We start from the raw sequence: 24,129 nt of genomic DNA on the forward strand, positions 1-24,129 counted from the left end.
TTGTTCAGGTTACACATCCATTTTTGAAGACACAATCCACTGACTACAGTCAGTATTACCTGAAAAATTACACAATAATTGATTAAAAATCCAAATCAAACTTTGATACTATGGATCCATTATGAGTGTTTGAGAACTAGGGGGCAGAAAGAGATAGAAGCTTATTAAAAAACACAAGGGGTAATTGTGAAAGTAATAGATATGTTGATTGTCTTGATTGTGGTGATAGTTTCATGGATATATATACTACATACTTAACAAATTATACACTTTAATATGTGCAGTTTACTGGATGTCAATCTGTTACCTACCTAGGTTCTTGGACTCTTTAATCAATAGAAATTGATAAGAGGTCAGAGGAGAAATTCAGGCCAAGATTTACTAGGACTCATACCGCAGCACAGGGAATGAAAACAAGTTCCCTTTATCTCTCCCCAATGCCCAATGTGGGGGTGAGCTGGTCCTGTTAATGGAGTGAGGGTAGGGGCAGTGGCTGGGGCTCAAGGGGTGGCTTAAGTGGTCTACCCAGCCCCTTGGTGGTGCTGTGGGCAAGGATCACGCACACTACCCTGCTTTTGCTCTGGTACCTCAGAAGTACCAACTGGGACTTGGCTTTTTTGTATATTGTTCATAATTTGCCCCAGCTATGCATGCATGCATTTTTAATTTCTTAGTGTTTCTTTGAATTTTTTTGCTCTAGGAAACATTTGTCCTTGTACAAAAACTCCAGTAGAGGGTTCCGAGCCATAGGTTTCAGTATGTCTCAAATCATAGCTTAGTGCAGCTGTTATTAAAAGAAATTAATCTTAGAATGGTCAGATATAATATTTGGGATCCTGCACCGTTATTCCGGAGAAGGCAATGGCACCCCACTCCAGTACTCTTGCCTGGGAAATCCCATGGACGGAAGAGCCTGGTAGGCTACAGTCCATGGGGTCACTAGGAGTCGGACACGACTGAGCGACTTCCCTTTCACTTTTCACTTTCCTGCATTGGAGAAGGAAATGGCAACCCACTCCAGTGTTCTTGCCTGGAGAGTCCCAGGGATGGGGGAGCCTGGTGGGCTGCCGTCTATGGGGTCGCACGGAGTCGGACACGACTGAAGCGACACAGCAGCAGCAGCAGCAGCACCATTATTCATATTTTAAAAGATCTAGTCATTTTTAAGTGGATATACACAATTTGAACTAATCTAGGTTACCTGAATTATAATGAATTGAGTGTGGTGATTTTTTAACCAGAGTCTTAAGATAATATGCTTTATTAAGTATAGATTTGTGTGTTTGTGAATCTGTGCTGAGGCTCCCCAGGTGGCTCAGGTGGTAAAGAATCTGCCTGCAATGCAGGAGACCCAGATTCAATCCCTGGGTCGGGAAGATCCCCTGGAGAAGGGAATGGCAACCCACTCCAGTATTCTTGCCTGGAGAATTCCACGGACAGAGGAAGCCTAGCGGCTGATTCTGGATAATTTCTTTTTTTGAGAATGTATTTCTGTGGACTGGATATTTAAATTGTCCTTCAAGCAGGTTTTATAATACATCAGTACCACCTTAGTTTGAGTAGTTTTTCCTTATGAGAGATGCAGAAAGATCGATGTCTCAAGTGCCCCAGATCATAATAAATACTTTAAATACTTTTCTTACCTTTATACACTTTTGCTTTTATTAATGAGCTTTTAAAAAAAAAACTGAACTATTAATGGCTTTCTCCCAGTGTCATACTAGCTGTGAAAAGTGAAAGTGTTAGTCATTCAGTCATGTCTGATTCTTTGCCACTCCATGGACTGTAACCCACCAGGCTCGTCTGTCCCTGGAATTCTCCAGGCAAGAATACTGGAATGGGTAGCTATTTTCTTCTCTAGGGGATCTTCCCAACCCAGGGATTACAAGAAGATTCTTTACCCTCTGAGCCACCAGGAAAGTCCATCATCCTAATTGTGGTTGAGACTAATGTGAACTCTAGGTTGGTTGGTTGGTTTTTCTTTTTTTCTTTCTTTGAACTCTAGTTTTTAAAGGTTAATTCTATTGGTAGAACATAGATGTATTAGAGTACATAAGGACTCTGATAAAAGATCAACTGAGGATATGTGATATAAGAGGATCTTTTAAAAGAATTGGTATTTGATGCTTGGGGGTGTAGTCAATCAGATGCCTATATAATGTTACTAAAATACAAATAAGTGAAAATATTCATATCCTTTAATACAGTATTTTCAGTTCTTAAAATTTAATCAAAATAAGACTATATGTGAAAACAGTTATATCATTTTTATGCATAATAGTAAAAATTAAACAAAACTTGATGGAATGGATAAAGTATGTTATTTACTTAAGGCTACCATTAAAAATGATACTGCAATTTTAGACTATCCTTACATATTGTGTTAGATGAACAATGCAAAGTGTTTGTTCATTTTGTGAAACATCATTACTTAAAATTTGAGGACTTTTCAATAGTATACAAAAATCAGAATATTAAATTACCTGCCACTACAGTCAAAACAGCAAAAGTGATTATGTTGGAGGTGGGGGTAAGATGATAAGTACTGTGTGTTTTCCATATCTTATTTCTATATATTTTTAAAATTATGTTGTTTTTAAAAGAACACAAGCCTTTTAATTAAGTATACAAATTTAGTTACCCTAAAGTAATATAGACTACTAGTGTCTGAAGCTCTGGGGTTTCATTAGTACAGTGATGACTTAATTAACAAATCCTCGATGAACAAAACCTCTTTCCCCAAGACTGGCCTTGGTTCAGCAGACATGAGGGAAGGATCAATTTTCTCTGAGCTAGATTGGTGGCAGCAGGGACTAATGAGGCAGGGCCCTGAAAGTAGCTCTCTCTCAGATCTGACTCCTCAGGGGTTAGCTAGAGCTGATGCTAAGGGCACTGCTGTGCTCCTGGGACCTACACAGCCTGGTTACCCAGGTGTTAAAAAAACAATTTCTGTGCCAAGACCATATGTGGCTTTTAAGAGACTCGGCAGGACTCTTGATTTAGGCAGAGCATTCCTAGTGTGGAATGAGTAGGCTAGAAAATAGCAAAGTGGGAATTCCATGTGCCAGGAAGCTTCCACTCGTCTTCTGTGTGCTCAGTGCGCTGCTTTTTTTATTTTCTGGGTTTTATTTTATTCAACTATGAAATGAAAGGACTGACGAGAAAATCTCTACTGTATCTTTCAATTCTAATGGTCTCTGTGTCCAGATTGCTCTAATGGTCTATATGTCTAGATCAGGAGTCAGCAACCTTTCTGTACAGGGTCAAGATATATGACCTCAGTTGAGGCTGTTTAACTCTGCCTCTAGTTTGAAAGTATCCCTATATAACAATACATAATCAAATGGAAATAGCTAGATCTGGCCCATAAGCCAGAGTTGGACAACCTCTGGTCTAGATTTTGTCTTAAGATTTATATATTTTTGGCTGCTCCGGGTCCTCATTGCTACATGCGGGTTTTCCCAGGTTGTGCTGAGTGGGAACCGTTCTCGAATTGCGGTGTGCAGGCTTCTCACTGAGCTGGCCTTTCTTGTTGCAGAGCTCGGGCTCTAGGCACAGAAGCTCAGCAGCTGCAGCTGTCCGGCTCTAGTGCACTGACTCAGTAGTTGTGGTTCGAGGGCTTAGTTGCTCCATAGCGTGTGGGATCTTCCCCTGCATTGCCAGGCAGATCCTTAACACTAGATCACCAGGGAAGCCCCGCTCTATTTATTAGTGTAATGTAAGTATTAAAAGAATTCTTAGGGGGCTACAACATAAACCTTGTATCAGAGGGCCCATTCTCTCAGATTTTTTACTTTTAAGGTTACTGAAACATAAATGGTATTTCAGAGAGTTCCCTGGTGGCCTGGTGGTTAAAATTCCAGGCTTTCACTGCCATGTCCTGGTTTCATTCCCTGGTTGGGAAAGATAATAGATAAAAAGATGAAAATAAGTAAATAAAATGATATTTCAAAGTCAGTGTTTAACAGCTTGGAAGAAAAGGATAAAATACCTTGTCATCAAACTATTATAGTAAATTATCTGGAGTAGAGGAGCCCTGTGATTCCCAACTAAGGAAGAAATGGTATCTATAATACTTGTGACTAGATTCTTTAAAATCCTCAAAACTGTCAACCTAGTAGGAGAGAAGTTCAACAGCCTGTTAATATCGTTTCTTATAAAATAGGCTAAATCAGTCCTTTCATGGTAGTGTACACTTCAGACCGTGTGTGTGTGTGCACTTTTCTAGAAAAGGCCAACTGCCATGCTAGGCAGGCTTCAGATTTCCATCTATCTTGTGTTGGGCTTATATATCTCAGTCTTAGGTTACCAGGATTCCAACATGGAAATCAGAGTATGATCACTTTGGAGACCTTTGTTAGTTCTCCCACGTTAGGCCTCATCCAGTATACTTTGTCTAGCATTTATAGCAAACTGTATACTTTTGTTTGCTGTAACAACAAAGAAATCATAGGTTGGGTTAATTAACTCAGGCCTATTATTATATAAAGGGATCAGTACAGTGATACTTTATCTGCCTGCTGCTGCTGCTAAGTCGCTTCAGTCGTGTCTGACTCTGTGCGATCCCACGGACTGCAGCCTACTAGGTTCCTCCGTCCATGGGATTTTCCAGGCAAGAGTATTGGAGTGGGTTGCCATTGCCTTCTCCTGCCAAGTCGCTTCAGTTGTGTCTGACTCTGTGCAACCCCAGAGATGGCAGCCCACCAGGCTTCCCCTCCCTGGGATTCTCCAGGCAAGAACACTGGAGTGAGTTGCCATTTCCTTCTCCAATGCATGAAAGTGAAAAGTGAAAGTGAAGTCGCTCAGTTGTGTCCGACTCTAGCGACCCACCCCATGGACTGCAGCCCACCAGACTCCTCCGTCCACAGGATTTTCCAGGCAAAAGTACTGGAGTGGGGTGCCATTGCCTTCTCCATGCCTTCTCCTAGGGAAGTCTAAAACATTCTTCTCAGCCAGCTTGCTTTCATCTAAACACTTGGGATCTTTTACTTTCTAAGCTGCAGAGCATGAACTCTTTACTGGCCTATCCCACTAAACACAGCTGTGAGCACAGCAGAACTGACATATTCTTTGAGTTACAGCTTGTCCAGAATGAGCAGTTGTACCATCCCAGCATAGGAACATCTATAGCTGTTACTTTGATACAGCAGTTTTCAGGGTGTGAACCCATTGGAGGTATCCAGGACACTCTCAGAGTGTCTTCCATGAAGGCAGAACTGTTTCACAATAATACTAAGACATTGTCTTTATGACTCAATTTCAGTAGAGTTTTCCAGAGAGTGCATAATGTGTAATACAGCAACAGATTTAATACTGAAGTAGATATGAAAACCCTGCTGTCTTTTATTAAATCAGACATTAAAGCGATTAGCAAAAATGCAAGTTTTCAATAATATTTTTATTTGGAATATATTATTTTTATAAAAATATGTTAAAATTTAATAGGTATATTAATAAACTTTTCCACCCTCTTTTAAAATTTCTAATACAGTAAGTATTGATAAATATAACTTACATAAACAAATGGCATTTGGGGTCCTCAATCTTTAAAAGTATTGTATATGTCCGAGAACCCAAAAGTATATCTCCCAGTTACTAATAACAATCTCAGCATATTTTCATACATAAAATGTCAACTGAAATTTCCCCATTCAGCCAACAGATGTTAAGAATTCAGTGCTTATCCTTTCAGACATCTTTCTACTGAGTGCTTGCATGCCTACAGTACATAATTTTTTATATATAGAATTATATTGTACTTTTTCTCTGAATTCTTATAAAATCCTAAGGTCTTTAGAAGGGCATAGGAATCACCTTATTTCATTCCCAACTCAATTCAAGAATCCTTTCTAAAACATGCACTGCCTAGCAGATTGTTCATTTTGGTTTTATAAACCCTAAATTGTTAGAAAATTCTTCTTTCTGTTAAACAGAAATTTACTTTCTTATAAATCTCTGCATTGGTTCTAATTTCACTTTCAGTAGCTATGTAGAATCCATCTTATCTATCTTCACTGTGTCTCATCCTGGATATTTTCTTCTGACCTATCTTCCAGTTCACTGATTCTTTTGTAAGCTGCATCTGAGTTTCTTTTAAATAGTATTCATTGAATTCTTATTTTCAGTTTTTGTTTAAACCAATGAAATTCTTATCTGTTTTTCATACTTTATAGTCCTCTGCTAAAATCTTCAGTTTTTAACTTATAATCAGTAAGTACAGTCATTTCAGAGTTTCTGTTTGATGGGTTCATTATCTGGACCACTTGGGGCTACTTTCTGTTGTATAATTTCTGGTGGTTTTAATTTCTTGCTTTTCTTATATTACTATTTTTTATTGTGTTTGAGACTTTGTATTTGGAAAATTCTTTGTGGAAATAATTCGAGGTATAGGCTAATTCGTGTTTTCTTTTGGCAAGCACGAGTCCACTGGCATACTAGAAGCATCTTGATCTAAGTTTAGGTATTTTGATGATTGGAGTATAAACCACAGTCCATTGCTTAGGCCTGTCTACCTCCTGTATACCCTAAACCTGCAGTTCTTTGGAGGGCCATCTCACTTTATAGGGTCTAGATTCCAAGTTTTGTCCTCCAGCGATATCAGACATCAGACTCACCTCTCTGGGCTCTATTATCCCTTATGTCCTACCCTGGTAATTTTTCACTCTTTTGTTAGGGCATCAGTACCTTCAAGCACATTTTAAGGATATTTTTTGCCCATTCTAATTCTTCTTCATGGGATGGTTGGTCCAAACTGCTTAATCTCTTACTATCAGAAGCCCCTAAAACCTGCTTAAACTCATACTAATATTTCTCTATTCTTCTAGGTTGCTAGAGAAACTATTAGGGAGCAGAGATAACCATGAAAGGGCGTCCTCATAGACACATTTTACCGTCTGTACCACATTTATCCAGATGCTCTTTAGAACACATGTTGAATGTTTAATCTGATCTTGCATTTCATTTCAGACACAGTGAAGGTGTTATCAAATTCAAATAAGCAGTTATTCTGTAGTCTTCATCTCATAATTTTGCAATGTTAAGATTAATAATGCAGTGCTACCCTTTTTATATATATATTTATTAGCCAGGTTAGGCTAAGGCAGCCGCCTACTAACAAATAACCCTCAGAATCTTAATGACATTCAATAATAGATATTTCTTTTTCTCTTGCATTCTTTTTCTTCACTTGGTAGCTGAGGCCCTCATCCACGTTTTCTCCTATCTGGGATCAACACGGAAGGGCAGTCCCAATCAGGGGCATGTTATTTGCATTAGAGGGGTAAAGGCATGATGAAATACTACACAGTAGTTGCTACATCTCTTGCATCATCTCCCCTCACATTGCATTAGCTGAAGCAAGTCATGTGGCCTGATAATAATCAGGTAGGAAGTACAGTCCTTATTACAGAACGTATAATAGTTCCCCCCAGGAATGAGCCCAGTAAGGAGGAGCAGTGAATACGATGTATCCGTGGACCCGTTTTTCCGTCCTGGGTTTATATTCTAGTCTTCTTGAAATATAGTCTAGTCTTCTTGAGATAAAACTAATGGTCTTATTGTAATTTGGGGTTATATCCTAAATTTATCATAAATTACACTGACAACAAAAAAGTCGGAACATGCTATTCTTTAAACCTTAAATTAAAGTAGAGAGTGGGGTTTGTTTTAAAAGCCACTTGCATTGCCCTTCTTTAAAACATAATTCTGTGTGTGCACAGTTTCTTTCATCTGGTGTTCTCTAACTTCCTTCACCCCACCTCTTTTCCCAGTAGTGATAATGGAATTTGTTTTTCAGGGAGTTAAATCTTTCATATTGACCTCTCGGTATTACAGCATAGCCCAGTTGTTCTCTTGTTTTGTATTATACCTTCATTAGCACTAAATTTTTCATCCTAGCTTTCCTAGGATTTTTATTTTTATGGGTTTTTTTTTTATTCTTTAAATAACATTTTCCCCATTTATTTGCACATCTTCTCTCTTCTTGATTGTTTCATTGTCCACCCACCAAAGATATATGTACTGTCTCTTATCTTTTCATTCATCATGTATGCTCTTAAATTCTAAACTCAGAGATTCTCAGTCCTCTTTTATAGTTACAGTGTTTCTCTAGTTGTTCTCCTATTACTATTCAAAATGTTTTTGTGATGTATTGGGATTTTCTTCAGTGTTTGAGGTTCTCTAACACTGAACTGAACTGAACGTGTCCTTTTATTTTCATGCATCAGACCAATTGCTACTATATTTATATGGGTTCTCATATAATTTTTTTTAATGAGGAAAGTATTGAGCAGCATCAGGATTTTATTATTCCTTACTCTAAAATATAACATTTATTTAATAATGAGATGAAAATACAGGCTTTATGAGATATAATTCCTGTGTCAAAAAGCTGTAAGTGCTTCTACTGTTTTGTGACACCCTGAATGATGTCTGCTTTCTTTGTGTTAAATCTAATAGTAAATGATCCCAAGGACTATCATAAAATCCCCTGTCATTAGCTCTAGAAATGCCTTGATGAGTAACTTGCTTGATGGGATAAAAGCTTCAGTAAACTGATGTCCCCACCTGAGTGATTAATTCCAAAATATTATTTGTCTAACACATTGTTGTCAATGACAACTGAATAAGAACTTTTAGGAGCAGTTGGCTGTCCAACGATCGCAAATTTCAAGGCTATGCAAATTGTGCCAGTTCAGCCCAGCTCTTTTCTCTATTATCATATCAATTGAGTCAGTTCATAGTAGACAAAGCAAGGTTATGGGAACCACCTAGAGCATCATGCACCATTTAACATCAATGCAGCATACAAGAACATCTGCAACTTCAATCTTATTAACAGTGGAGAGAATGGAAGGCAATAAACAGCTTTCTTCACCATTTAATTGCAAAATAGTATTTCCTAATGTTTGCATTGTTTATCAACAGGAACTTCATCAATAATTGTATAATTATGGTTGCCTAGATTACATAGGCAACCCTCATGCATCTTGTCATTTATCACAGAGAGGTCTGAATTCAATCTGAATTTGAACACACAATTCAAGACTAATAATGTAAGTCCTTTGAAATGTGAGTTGTATAATATAGATAATTTGTGCAGTAGGAGAATGGCAGTTTATGATTTTTCAGTCACTTTGGGGATTAAGTTAACACAGAAAAGACTGAAAGGCAGTGAAAAATGAGGGGAAGCCACTAGTTAGATTCTAACATAGATCCATTGAACATGAAAGTAGGTTATGTTCTTTAGAATTAATCACGAGTAATTAGATGTTTGCTTTAGGCCAAAATTGGGCTGAATTAAAACAGAATTATTATGCTGAGGTCTTCCTCTCAGTCTCTATACTTAAAGGGAGAAATGGCAGAAAACTACAAGTATACTGAGAAAAAAACTATGGTGGCCAAAGTTAGAAATTGTAAATGCAGAGGAAGACTTGACATATCTGTTCAGTCTTCGCCTTTGTTGCTTTTTGAAGCCATATAACATCACTATCCCTAATGAGCGAAATTTGAGTGTTTGTAGCAAGCAACCAAGTGCATTCTTCAAGCTCTGCGGAAGCAGGGAGTTTCTTTTGGCACACACTGCAAAATAGCCAAGAAAAATGAGAGGAAATAATATAAGTCCGGTAACAGTTATTGGTGTGGTCAGTGGGAGTTGTCTCATAATAAAACACGAGCAGGAAAATGTGAAAAATAAGAGGTACATTTGAAGTAAGTCAGGCAAGGGACTGGTCTGAAAAGTTTATATCTTTTAAACAAGAAAATCTCATATTTTTACTTAGATTTATTTTGTATATGAGGAAAACCAGAAGCCTATTCATGAAATTAGGTCTGAAACATTTCAATATTTAGAATATTTTCTCCCCCTGATAAGTCTGTATTTATACCTTTAATATTCTTCATTCATCTTCTATCACTTCTTTTTAAAGATTGCAAGAGGAAGAAAAAAAAATTGCTATAGTGAAGTATCCACAGAGTAGAAGAATATATAGAGTTTTTGTCCCATTTTTTGGTTGGTCTGGGTATAGTGAACATAACTGAAGCTTTCTTAACATGACAGTTGACCTATCATTTCCTCCACCTGAGGGATTCCAAGAACGGATGTGCTGGAGGTAATGCTTTGACCTGTAATTACATAACATTATGCCTAGAAACTTTTTTTTTTTTTTAAAGTTTTAAGTAGTTACAACCTCTGCTATAAACTTTGAAAAAGTTCTAGCTCTGAAGAATGAGAGTGGAGATTTTATACGCATGCATATATATATAGATATACATGCATATCCATATATATATGTCTCTCACTTAAAATACCTCAGGGAAAACATCTGTCTATGCTGGGGCTTTGTGTAAATATGTAGTGCCAATTCTGACACTTGCACACCTTTCCTTTAAAGAACTTATATGCAAACATTATTCAGGAACCTTTTCTAGGGGCTATTTATCAAAACTGCTATGATAATAACTCTATCATAATGAGTCCTGGTCTCTGTTTAGGGAGTAATCGATAAACTAAAAATTAATGTTCCATAATTCACATTACAATGCACATGTAATTATTTGAGATGAGGCAAACCCTGTGCATTTAATTTACAACTATAATTAAGTAAACTCATTTGATACTAATTAGGTGAGCCTAAAAGGATCATAGGTTTGTGTATTTAATTATCAAAGTACAATCAGCAACCAATTTCTGAAAAGCTTTCCTAGCTTGAGTTCAACATTGATCTTTGCCCACACTACAATTTTATCTTCCTGGACCTTCAGTAAATTAAAAGGCAATGTGAATCATGGAAAATCTACTTGGTGGGTTAGCTTTTTTGGTAATTTGTAATTCACCATCTGAAAACAAGGGCTTATATATACTGGAGTTTTATATCTGTTAAAATAGTACATCAAAAATGAGGGAGAAATTAAGATATTTCCAGTTAACAAAAGCTAGAGGAGTTCATTACTGGTCAGTCAGTCAGTTCAGTTGCTCAGTTGTGTCTGACTCTTTGTGACCCCACGAACTGCAGCACACCAGGCTTCCCTGTCCATCACCAACTCCCGGAGCTTACTCAAACTCATGTCCATCAACTCGGTGATGCCAGCCAACCATCTCAACCTTCGTCGTCCCCTTCTCCTCCCGCCTTCAATCTTTCCCAGCATTAGGGTCTTTTCCAGTGAGTCCTTGCATCAGGTGGCCAAAGTATTGGAGTTTCAATTTCAGTATCAGTCCTTCCACTGAATATTCAGGACTGATTTCCTTTAGGATTAACTGGTTGGATCTCCTTGCAGTCCAAGGGACTCTCAAGAGTCTTCTCCAACATCACAGTTCAAAAGCATCAATTCTTCGGCGCTCAGCTTTCTTTATTGTCCAACTCTCACATACATACATGACTACTGGAAAAACCAAAGCTTTGACTAGACAGACCTTTGTTAGCAAAGTAATGTCTCTGCTTTTTAATATGCTGTCTAGACTTGTTATAGCTTTTCTTCCAAGGAGCAAGTGTCTTTTGATTTCATGGCCACAGTCACCATCTGTAGTGATTTTGGAGACCAAAAAAATAAAGACTGTCACTGTTTCCATTGTTGCCCATCTGTTTGCCATGAAGTGATGGGACTGGATGGCATGATCTTAGTTTTCTAAATGTGGAGTTTAAAGCCAACTTTTTCACTCTCCTCTTTCACTTTCATCAAGAGACTTTTTAGTTCCTCTTCACTTTCTGCCATAAGGGTGGTGTCATCTTCATATCTGAGGTTATTGATATTTCTCCCAGCAATCTTGATTCCAGCTTGTGCTTCATCCAGCCTGGCATTTCTCATGATGTACTCTGCATGTAAGTTAAATAAGCAGGGTTACAATATACAGCCTTGACATACTCCTTTCCTGATTTGGAACCAGTCTGTTGTTCCATGTCCAGTTCTAACTGTTGCTTCTTGACCTGCATACAGATTTCTCAACAGGCCGGTCAGGTGATCTGGTAATTCCATCTCCTTAAGAATTTTCTATCATTTGTTGTGATCCACATAGTCAAAGGCTTTAGTGTAGTCAGTAAAGCGTAAGTAGATGTTTTTCTGGAACTCTCTTGCTTTTTCGATGATCCAGTGGATGTCATTAATGGTAGACCTGCCCTATAAGAAATCCTTCAGGCTGAAATGAAAGGATCCTGGACAGTACTCAAAGCCATGTAAAGAAATAATTCCAGTAAAGGTAATTACATAGGTGAATGGCCAGTGTTCTTGTGTTTTGAGTTTCTAACTCCTCTTTTGTTTCAAACATGATTTAAAAAATACATTTAACAGTAATTATAAATATATGTTAATGGACACATCTGCATAAGATGCAATTTGTAGCACCATCATAATAGGGAAAAGGAACAATATGGAAGCATAGGAAACTAATTTGGTTTCAATTCAAATTAGATTGTTATATATTTAGAATGTTAATTGTAATCCCTGTTGTACCCACTAAGAAAATATTTGAGAAATACAGAAGTTTCCTCTATTTTATTAAAATAGTATCTAAAAATTATTTTATGAGAAAATGTATTTGTTTGCTAGCTTAGAAGTCTTTTAATTCTACCATTAGTCAATCACCAAATATTTATTATGTACCTAATAATGGGTTTCTGCTACATTTCAATAATTATCTCCAGTTCTTCCCACTAAATGTATAAACATATAATCAAGAAAGACTTGTTATATGATGTCTAGAGTGACTTCATAGACTTGGAATATGTTAGATAAAATGTTCACATTCTTTCTTTTTAAAGAAATTACTGTTGTCTCTGCTGGAGTCTTCATTGCTGTGCACGAGCTTTCCCAAGTTGTAGCAGGTGGGGGCTACTCTCTAGCTGCAGTGTGTGGGCTTCTCACTGTGGTGGCTTCTCCTGTTGTGGAGCACAGGCTCTAGGCTGCATGGGCTTCTGTAGTTGCAGGTCTTGGGCTTAGATGCCTCATGGCACACAGGATCTTTCCAACAAGGGGTTGAACCTGTGTGTGCCATACATAAGCAGGTAGATTCCTAACCACTGGACCTCTAGGGAAGCTCTTCACATTTTCATATTTCTTAATGGCATTTATTCTGTAAAGAATGTGAAAACGTGTGCCCATGACTTTCCCTGAAGGTGTTAAAGATGTTTCTGTCTGCATACCTTTCAAACCAGGGTACCTGGATGTAGGTAGAAGGCACCTATATGATCCAGTATGTGTTCCCTTCACTCTTAGCATATTAAGGGTATTGCCATCACTACCAGAAAATGTGAACCGTAGCCACAGATGCTCAAATTCTAAGCTTTCAGAATGTGCTTCATGCGAAACATAAAGGCTTTTCCCTTTCCTTATCAGCTACCACTATGGTAAAATAAAAACTAAACTGCTGATGCAAATGTTGCTCACAGAGAACATTTACTTAACATTAACTAAAATGTGCTATTAAAATAGGTGAATAAATTCATACCTGGCCTATTGATGCTTCTTTATTTCTTTGGGAATACTAGTGCAATTTGTCAGTATTAAAACAGAGACTTTTTGTTGTTGTTGTTAATAGCAAGGCCTAAATTTCTTCTGTCCAGATATAACCAATGTCAAGAAGTCACACCCCACACAATTAAGGACACCAGCCTTGCAGCACTGACATCTACAGCCTGACCAATTTGTATCTTGTCTCTGGGTCATCTGAGGAAGTATAAGTGGTATTGTGGGCTGTAAACAGACCAAGTCTAGCAGGTGCCATTTACATAAACTAGAGTATCAGTAGTATCCGCTGCAGCTGTACAAGATGGTTTTCTTAAATTGAATTATCTCTCATCTTCTTCCAGTCTCAGAAACAAAGATGCTGGGTTTTGGGGCGGGGGGTGGTTTGTATCATTTGAAGAACTATCTAGTAGTTTAACATAACTAGCAAAGTATAAAGACTTGACACCTAATGGCTTCTATTCTGTCCTCTCATGGTGAAAATTATTTGGTGACTTCAGAAGAGTAATAGACATTTAGAATGACACTTTGGACAGGAAAATGGAAGCAGCAACTAAGGATTATTAGTAGAACCAGTTCTAAGAGGCATTAGCAGTAATCGGCTCAGTATTAGATGACAGACACAAGCCTGTTTGGAAAGAGGGTCTTTATCATTTTTTAATAGGGTTGTGCCATTCTTTTTAATCTACTTATAGGTATGAGTATGATCCTTAAACTATTCCTGCAACTTTTCAAAAATCTGATGCTACAAATTCTGTTCATAAAGAGTAGTGAGGAGTACAACCAAGCTTAAAGAGCAATATAAAATATTGTAATTGAGAGGTTTTCTTCAAACAGGTAATTAACCATACGTTTATACATTTTAATCTACTTTTAAGTGCAAGAGAGATTGGTAAATGCCTCAATAAAGAAAAGTGTTCTGTTTAAATTGGATAAAATCGTTGTTTACTAGTGTTTATCGCTGTACTCCAAGTAGTCAAGTGATCTGTGAATCCAATTTAGTTTATTGGACAGTAAATAGAACTCATAACTTTTATCAGTATTTGTCAGGGAGCCCTCTGAAATTCACTCCATACTTTGAGGAAGTTTAATTTTATTGTATAGAATAGACTTTAATTTTTTTTGTTTCCTTTTAAACCTATGACATTACCTTAAAGCATTATCATCCCTGCAAACCAGATTGCACTAAACTTAGTGATATTTTGTTAATGCTTTCTTGCTCTAAGATTTCTTAATCCATAGGATAAAAAGGGAGCCATTGGTTCCCTCATATCTGATACAGCTTTTCTTTTGCAAACTTAACAATATTGCCATTGCCACCACCAGCAATTCAAAAAGAAATCTTACCAATAGAAAGCCCATGATTAGAAGTAATGGTATCAGTAGCATCTTCATTGATAATGGAGAATAGCTTTGTACATCCATATCCATTTGAAAATCTTTACTGTTATACTCAGGAAGAAATACATGGTTTTAGAAGGGGGTCCATTTAGAATACCAGTAGTATCTTATATCCCCCTACTGCAATGATTAGGACTAAACCACAAGAAAAGAAGGACAGGAAGGATGGAGGGAGGGAGAAAGCCATCAATGTTTGATTGCTCAATTTTTTCCATAACACTACTCAGTTCAGTTCAGTTACTCAGTCATGTCCAACTCTTTGTGATCCCACGGACTGCAGCACACCAGGCTTCCGTGTCCATCACCAACTCCCGGAGCTTGCTCAAACTCATGTCCATCAAGTAGGTGATGCCATCCGACCATCTCATCCTCTGTCGTCCCCTTCTCCTCCTGTCTCAGTCTTTCCCAGCATTGAGGTCTTTTCCAGTGAATCAGTTCTTCACATCAGGTGGCCAGAGTATTGGAGCTTCAGCTTCAGCATCAGTCCTTCCAATAAATATTCAGGACTGATTTCCTTTAGGATTGACTGGTTTGATCTCCCTGCATTCCAAGGGACTCTCAAGGGTCTTCTCCAATACCACAGTTCAAAAGCATCAATTCTTCAGCACTCAGCTTCCTTTATAGTCCAACTCTGACATCCATAGATGACTCCTGGAAAAACCATAGCTTTGACTATCTGGACTTTTGTTGGCAAAGTAATGTCTCTGCTTTTGAATATGCTGTCTAGGTTGGTCGTAGCTTTTCTTCCAAGGAGCGAGCTCATTTGATTTCATGGCTGCAGTCACCATCTGCAGTGATTTTGGAAACCAAAGAAATAAAGTCTGTCACAGTTTCCATTGTTTCCCATCTATTTGCTAAGAAGTGATGGGACCGAATGCCATGATTTTCGTTTTTTGAATGTTGAGTTTTAAGCCAGCTCTTTCACTCTCCTCTTTCACTTTCATCAAGAGGCTCTTTAGTTTCTCTTAGCTTCCTGCCATAAGGGAGGTGTCATCTGTGTTTCTGATGTTACTGATATTTCTCCCAGCAATCTTGATTCCATCATGTGCTTCATCCACCCTGGCTTACTCTGCATATAAGTTAAATAAGCAGGGTGACAATATACAGCCTTGACATACTCCTTTCCTGATTTGGAAGCAGTCTGTTGTTCCATGTCCAGTTCTAAGTGTTGCTTCTTGATCTGCATACAGATTTCTCAAGAGGTAGTTCAGTTGGTCTGGTAATTCCATCTCCTTAAGAATTTTCCATCATTTGTTGTGATCCACACAGTCAAAGGCTTTGGGATAGTCAATAAAGTAAAAGTAGATGTTTTTCTGGAACTCTCTTGCTTTTTCTGTGATCTAATGGATGTTGGCAATTTGATCTCTGGTTCCTCTGCCTTTTCTAAATCCAGCTTGAACATCTGGAAGTTCAGAGTTCACGTACTGTTGAAGCCTCTTAAAGAATTTTGAGCATTACTTGATAGTATGTGAGATGAGTGCAGTTGTACAGTAGTTTGAACATTCTCTGGTATTGCCTTTCTTTGGGATTGGAATGAAAACTGACCTTTTCCAGTCCTGTGGCCACTGCTGAGTTTTCCAAATTTGCTGGCATATTGAATGCAGCACTTTTCACAGCATCATTTTTTAGGATTTGAAATACCTCAACTGGAATTGCATCTCCTCCACTAACTCTGTTCATAGTGATGCTTCCTAAGGCCCACTTAACTTCAGACTCCAGGATCTGGCTCTAGGTGAGTGATCACACCATCGTGGTTATCCGGGTCACTGAGATCTTTTTATAGTTCTTCTGTGTATTCTTGCCACCTCTTCTTAATATCTTCTGCTTCTGCTAGGTCCATACTGTTTCTGTCCTTTATTATGCCCATCTTTGCATGAAATATTACCTTGGTATCTCTAATTTTCTTGAAGAGATTTCTGCTGCTGCTGCTGCTGCTGCTGCTGCTAAGTTGCTTCAGTCATGTCCGACTCTGTGCAACCCCATAGACGGCAGCCCACCAGGCTCCCCCGTCCCTGGGATTCTCCAGGCAAGAACACTGGAGCGGGTTGCCATTTCCTTCTCCAATGCATGAAAGCAAAAAGTGAAAGTGAAGTCGTTCAGTTGTGTCCGACTCTAACGACCCCATGGATTGCAGCGTACCAGGCTCCTCCGTCCATGGGATTTTCTAGGCAAAAGTACTGGAGTGGGGTGCCATTGCCTTCTCCATTTTATAGTTCTTCTGTGTATTCTTGCCACCTCTTCTTAATATCTTCTGCTTCTGCTAGGTCCATACTGTTTCTGTCCTTTATTATGCCCATCTTTGCATGAAATATTCCCTTGGTATCTCTAATTTTCTTGAAGAGATCTCTAGTCTTTCCCATTCTATTGTTTTCCTCTATTTCTTTGCATTGATTACCAAGGAAGTCTTCCTTATCTCTCTTTCTAATCTTTGCAACTCTGTATTCAAATGGGTATATCTTTCCTGTTCTCCTTTGCCTTCCTTTCGCTTCTCTTCATTTCTCAGCTATTTGTAAGGCCTCCTCAATCAACCAGTTTTTGTTTTTACATTTCTTTCTCTTGGAAATGGTCTTGATCACCGCCTCTTCATCTCTACTTCACCTCTAATATCACTTTGGCCCACTATGGCTCCAAGCCCCCTTGTCATGGATGCCTGTCTTGATCAATCTCACCTAATTATAAGGATGAGTTGCTCAGCAAGAGAGAGAAGGGGAAGGTGGGGGGGGGGGGGGTCTTGAATTAAAATTTTAAGGATAAGTGGGCTTCTCCAATCAAAGGTAGATAAAGCACACTTCAGGTAGGGAACTTATATATGAACTATGGGATATAGAAAAATAATTCTACAAGTTTGTATTTTTTCCAGAATGTTACTAAATAGTTGCATCACAATTTGTTGAACAAACTTTCTTCTCCCAGTGTAAAATGACAACTTCTACATTTATCATATTTTAATGTGTATGTGATATTTAATATAATATTTAATATGATAATTATCATTTAATATGTATATTTCAGTCCATTTGAGCTGATATAACAAAATACCACACATGGAGGGTAACCAAGCTTTTTATAGCCCAGGTCCTCTATATTGAGTATTCTACCCCTGATGTGGCTACTTCTTGCTACTGTAGTCTCAATTCAAACATCACCTCCTCAGTGAGAAAGTAGCACCCATCTAAATTAACTCTCTTCCCCAGTCATACTTTTTCATCCTGTTTGTTTCCTTAATGTAATTTATTGTTATTTCAAATTATCTTCTTCATTTTTGTGTTATTTATATATTATCTATCCTGACTAGAATGTAGATCCTGTGAGAGCACGGATTTTATTTGTCCTATTCACATCTGTATTCTCCCTCTCTAACAAAGGTCCTGACAGATGATAAGCTCTTAATAAGTATTTGTTGAGTAAAGTAGCTGAGCCAAAACCAGACTCAAACAGTGGACCCTTTGAGTCCTAATGCAGTGTACTTGCCATCATTCCATTTATTCTGCCTTTCATGAAAGCACTTATACGTTTGGAACTACAATAAGGATTGATGTTCAGAATAATAACATTAACATGTGCTATAAGATTCTCTATTATCAAAGAAAATTTTCATTTGAGTTCAATAAACTAAACTAATTAAAGCAGGGATGTCATGGTATGTTATTATATTAGTACATTTAGAAAGATTTCCAACTAAAGAGACTTTCTGCTTTTTCTTTAATCAGAAAATTAAATTAGCCCAGAGTTCTTCATTCCCCCAAAAGTCCCTGTTAATTAGGAGTGTTCTATAAATCTGTATTATTAGCAGAATTTGTCATCTGTTTCATTATCCTGTTTATTAGAGCAGTCTGAGCAGGGTGTCTTTGCTCATATCCTGGTTTGTGTATCACAGTGAAAAGAAAAATTATTTCCTAGATTCTCTCTTTTTTTCCTATTCTGTGACACAGGCATATTTCATGCTGTTTGTTTAACAACTTAATTTCCTTGTGTCAGTTCCCAGTATAAAGTAGGAATGATATTATTGAGTTGGCTATTAAGTCAAATAATTAGATTTAGAGTCTACTTAAAAGCATTAGTGCTTTGAAACATTGTGGTAACTGAAGATTGAAAACAGCCTAACAGTCCATCAGTAAAGGACTGTTTGTAAAGTATAGTATGTCCATTTAATGGACTATTATGCAGCCATAAAAAATAATGGGGACATTGTCTGCTTACCAACATAGAAAGATCACCTAATGAAAAAACACAGTCCAGGGCAGGCTGCATAGTGTTATTCTTTTGTTGTTGTTGTTTAAAATAAAAAGAAGAAAAATAACTATGTATTTTGCTTGTGTGTGCGTAGAGAAATTATGGAAAGATATACAGGGAAGTAATAACAGTGATAACCAGATTGGAAAATAGTAGGACTAGAAACGGGAAATAGGAGAGACTAGGGAGTGGAATGTATACCATGTCTTTCTTTTCACAGAATAATATTTGGGGTCTATAGGTTATATATTATCTGTAGTAAAAATTGAAAGGTTAAATTAAAAAAAAAAAAAAAAAAACAACCCATAACTAAAAGCATTGTGTGGTTCTGGACTGCATCTTATAGAATTTAAAAAAAGTGCTATAAAAAACATTAAGGGACTTCCCTGGTGGTCCAGTGACTAAGACTCTATGCTCCCAAGGCCAGGGGCCCAGACTTGATCCCTCCTCAGGGAACTAGATCCCACATGCCACAGCTAAGAGTCTGCATGCCACAAGTAAAGATCCTGAGTGCTGCACCTAAGACCTGGAACAGCCAAAAAAAAAAAAAAAAAGCCTATTAGGACAGTTAATAAAATTCAATTATGGAATATAGATTAAAGGAAATAACAATATTAAATTTTTAAATTTATCAACCATACCATGGTTACCTTAAAGGATATATTTGTTCTTAGGAAATACACACTGAATTACTAAGGAATAAAGGACATGATATATGCAAGTTATGCTCAAATGACCTGAAAGAATAAATAAAAATATGTATGTATGTGTATATACATACGTATCAGAGGATTGATAAATTTTGACAAAATGTAAAACTGATAGATCTGAATAAACATTCTCTGTATTTCTCTTCAAACTTTTCTGCTAGTTTAAAATTGTCTTTTAGTCGCTAAGTCATGTCTGATTCTTTACAACTCATGGACACTAACCCGACAGGCTCTTTTTTCCATGGAATTTTCCAAACAAGAACAGTGGAGTGGGTTGCCATTTCCTTCTCCACGGAATCTTCCCAACCCAGGATTCAAATCCACATCATGGATTCTTTACCACTGAGCCACCAGGGAAGCCCAGTTTCAAATTATCTCCACAGCCCCCCCCCCACCCACCAAAAAAAAAAGGTTAATAAAAAACAAGCAAAGAATCTTAGAAGTTCAGGTGTTTAAACAGTAGTGCTTATCACTTTCTGGTGAAATTTTTGCCATCAGTTTTTTCCATGACTGGTAATGCTCATCAAGAGGCAGTGGCAAAAGTGGTGACTGACTACAGTCTACTTTATGGCTGAAAACCATCTGCCTGTCTACTTCTTATCCTGCTTTCTGTCTTTTTCAGTTTATCTTCACTGCAACTTAGAGGTGACATTTGTGATACAGTGACAACACATTGCATTTTAATATTCCTTGAACAAAATTTCCTAAGGATATTAACTGTCTTGGCACTTTGTGTATAGGGCTAAAATATATAGTTCATTTTGTAGTGGTAAAGCTACAGGAACATTTAGTCTGGTTGCGTGGCATTGAGTGACTGAATTTGTATTATTATTTTTGAGTTAGCTATTTTGGCATTTGTATGAACTACCATCTCTAGTATAAATGACTTAACATTATAGTTGATTCTAGCCAGACTGGCCTCTTAAGTGCTTGAGAAGTAAGGCATATGTCACAGTAAAGTGAGGAGTAAATTATCTGCTTGTATAAACTGTCCAGAGAATGTTTGATTTTTATTGCTTTGTATTTTAAGTATGTTAAATTTGATTGTTCTGAGTGAAAATACCCTAAGGTCTTATCTAATAAATGACACTGACGCTAAACAAATCTGGTATCAACTGAATTGTTAGTGTTTGTTTCCTGTCTGTTTAGGGAAGCACATGATTTTGTGGTACTGTAGAAGTCTGGAAAATAGGAATAATAATAATTCCCATGGGATGGGGAGGGAGATGGAAGGTTGGTTCAAAAGAGAGTGGATTTATCTATACTTATGGCTCATTCATGTTGAGGTTTGACAGAAAACAACATAATGCTGTAAAGCAATTATCCTTCAATTAAAAATAAATCAATTAAAAATAATAATAATTCCCAGCCCCTTCTCTTCTCACTTTATAAAAAAAAATTGGGAGGAATTGAGAGACAGTAGCACTTAAGCTCGTACTTGATCAGAACTAACAGTGTCATTTTTCTATAACTAAGGCAAACGGCTGTTTTTACTACTTTTCCCACAGCTACTCCAGACCCATTTCACACCTTTGAAAACTAGGTCCCAGGTAGAGTAATGTGAGTTTCTTGGGCCTCATTAGCTGAATAATGCCCATGCATATAAATGGGTCTTTGGATTTAGTTAAATACTTTGTATTTTCATGCAATAAATTGACTAGATGGCTATGAAATAGATCATGCTGGCAAAAAACCATTTACTTAGTTTGTGGATTTTTTAAAAAAATAGCTGTCTAAAACAGCTTAGGTCATTGTCTTTCAAAATAAGAATTTACTGAAAATATAATTGAATATTATTGAACATTGCTTAATCCCCTTTCAATAATTTGAAACACCATTCAAGGTCTTGGAATTTGGGGGGTTATTATTTTGAAAAGAGTTCTTATAATATAGCTCTCCGTATACAGCAGATAAAAGATTCCCAGGTGGCTCAGTGGTGAAGAATCTACCTACCAGTGCAGGAGATGCAGGTTCAATGCTTGGGTCGAGACGATCTCCTAGAGGAGGAAATGGAACCCACTCCATTTTTCTTGCCAAGAAAATCCCATGGACAGAGGAGCCTGGTGGGCTGTATACTCTGTGGAATCGCAAAGAGTTGGACATAGCTGAGCAACTGAGCACACACGGTGCAGCAGATAATAGAGCCTGGACTACGTCTATACCAATTTATGACAGCGCTCTATACATTCTTAATATTCTTACATATTTATTTCTATTAATAAGTACAAAAGGTAGAAAATATTTCTACTTTGTTTTAGGAAATTGAACTTCACATGACACCTAAGGATAAAAGATTTTAAGAATCTACACATACATCCAGAAAAAGTATAGTAAAATTTCATTCACTTAGAATTTTTGCTAATGTAGACCAAAAGTCGTGATTCTTAAGAACATAATTCAGATAAACTCTTCCATTGTGAATTAGGTTTTATTCATAAAGATTTATCCAATTAAAAATCAATAACATTTAAATAGGAAATCAAGGAATTATATCTAATTGTGGCTTACTTACCATTTATTGATAATTATTTTCAAATCTCTAATCCAGTAATTAATTCTTATATTAATTCTTATATTACCTAAAATGTTTTATAGACATGTTATATTATTACATAATGTAACCCTCTTATAAATTGTAATGGTGTCATTAACTTAGCTCGTTTTACTTGTTTAGTGCCTATTCGTTCTAGTTTATAATTGTTAATTCCCTTTATAGTAGGACTTGTACTTGGAAGTAATAAAATCAGATTTCTTTATAAATATTTATGGTACAGACCTTTCCATAAACCAGACTGTAGCCCTTTCCTTTCCTAATTATTTCCAATAAACTCTACTTATATCTCTTTTTTTGGCCTGTATAGCAGTCTATACTACATACTCCCTAGGAAATTTAATCCTGGATATTTATGCCTTAACTTCCAATTAATCAAAAACTTGTCAACTTCATGTATGTCTCGTGTTATAAAGTGTGGAAAGGTAGTACTTAGAGTTTTTAGATAGATACGTCTAACATGAAGTCTTCTTAGCATCTATAGTCATAGGGATCACTAAGTGAATGAGTCCTCTTCTGGAGTATCAGTCTTTCCAGGAGGATCTTTTTCTCATTATCTTAACATTGTTTATCTCTTGCTGAAAGTATCCATTAGTAGCAGGTAGCAAAAAGCAGGCAGAACATGCTTTTTGAAAGTCTGAAGTTCTTCATTAAGACCTTTAAGTTTCCAAGATCTCCTTTTCTCTCCCTGTTCATCTTAGGTGAGATTGAAGGTTACAGATTTTTGGCCACATCTGTCACCAGAAAGGATGCAAATTTGTGGTTTGAGAAGTTCCAGACACCAATAAAAAGCACTATTCAGTCTTTTACAAATGTCCTCAAGGCCAGATTTCATCACAAATGCAGTAGCTTCCCGTACCTGCAGGGGGTATGTTCCAACAAATTGGATTCCTGAACCTGCATAGTAGCAGACCCTATATATACTATGTTTTTTGTCCCTGTGCATACGTAACTATGATAAAGTTTAATTTATAAATTAGGCATAGTAAGAGATTTACAACGATGACTAATAATATAATAGTTAATAATCTGTAATAAAAATTATGGTATGGGAATTGCCTGGTGGTCTAGTGATTAGGACTCCATGCTTCCACTGCAGGGAACCCACATTAGATCCCTTGTTGGAGAAATAAGATCCCGTAAGCCTCACAGCACAACCAAAAACAAAAAAAATTATATGAATGTGGTCTCTTTCTCTTTCTCAAAGTTATCTTATTGTACGGTCTTCACCCTTCTTATGATGACAGGAAATGATTCAGTGCCTGTGTGATGAAATGAGGTGAGATGAATGACACATACTGTGATGTATTATTAAGCTAACATTGACCTTCTGATGATAACATCAGAAGGAAGATATCAAGCCATGATGTCAATGGTTGGGTGTCAGCAGCAGATGATGTCCATCATTGGGGATCCTTGATAGTTGAAGGGTATTTGTTTTTGTTTGTGTTTGTTTCACTGAAATCTTTTAGAAGAACATGGTAATTGGAAGTTGTCTCTTTTTAACATATCAAAGTTTTGCTGCCATGGTTGAATCCTTCAGTAATAATAAGGGTAACACTTAATACTGCATTCCATCCAAGAATCTTGTTCCCTAATTTTATCCTTTAAAGTCTGTGTAATCTCAAAGACTTTAGCAAATTTTGGTATCATCTGAATTGCTGGTTCTGTTTCACTCTCTTCTTTGTAATCTTTCTCTTTCTCTGTTGATGACTCAACAACTTCTTACAGTTTCTCATCTAGTAACACTTCTTTCTCCATAGTTTTCTATGTGTTCTG

At 37.1% G+C, this 24,129-nt stretch overlaps 1 protein-coding gene across 6 annotated transcripts in view; it reads left to right on the forward strand.

The window, feature by feature from the left end:
- ADK (adenosine kinase) overlaps positions 1–24,129 on the forward strand; it is a 543,729-nt gene that overhangs the window by 485,183 nt on the left and 34,417 nt on the right.

This window comes from Bos taurus, chromosome 28 (genome assembly GCF_002263795.3).
Source record: "Bos taurus isolate L1 Dominette 01449 registration number 42190680 breed Hereford chromosome 28, ARS-UCD2.0, whole genome shotgun sequence".
In the NCBI taxonomy this organism is placed as follows: domain Eukaryota; kingdom Metazoa; phylum Chordata; class Mammalia; order Artiodactyla; family Bovidae; genus Bos; species Bos taurus.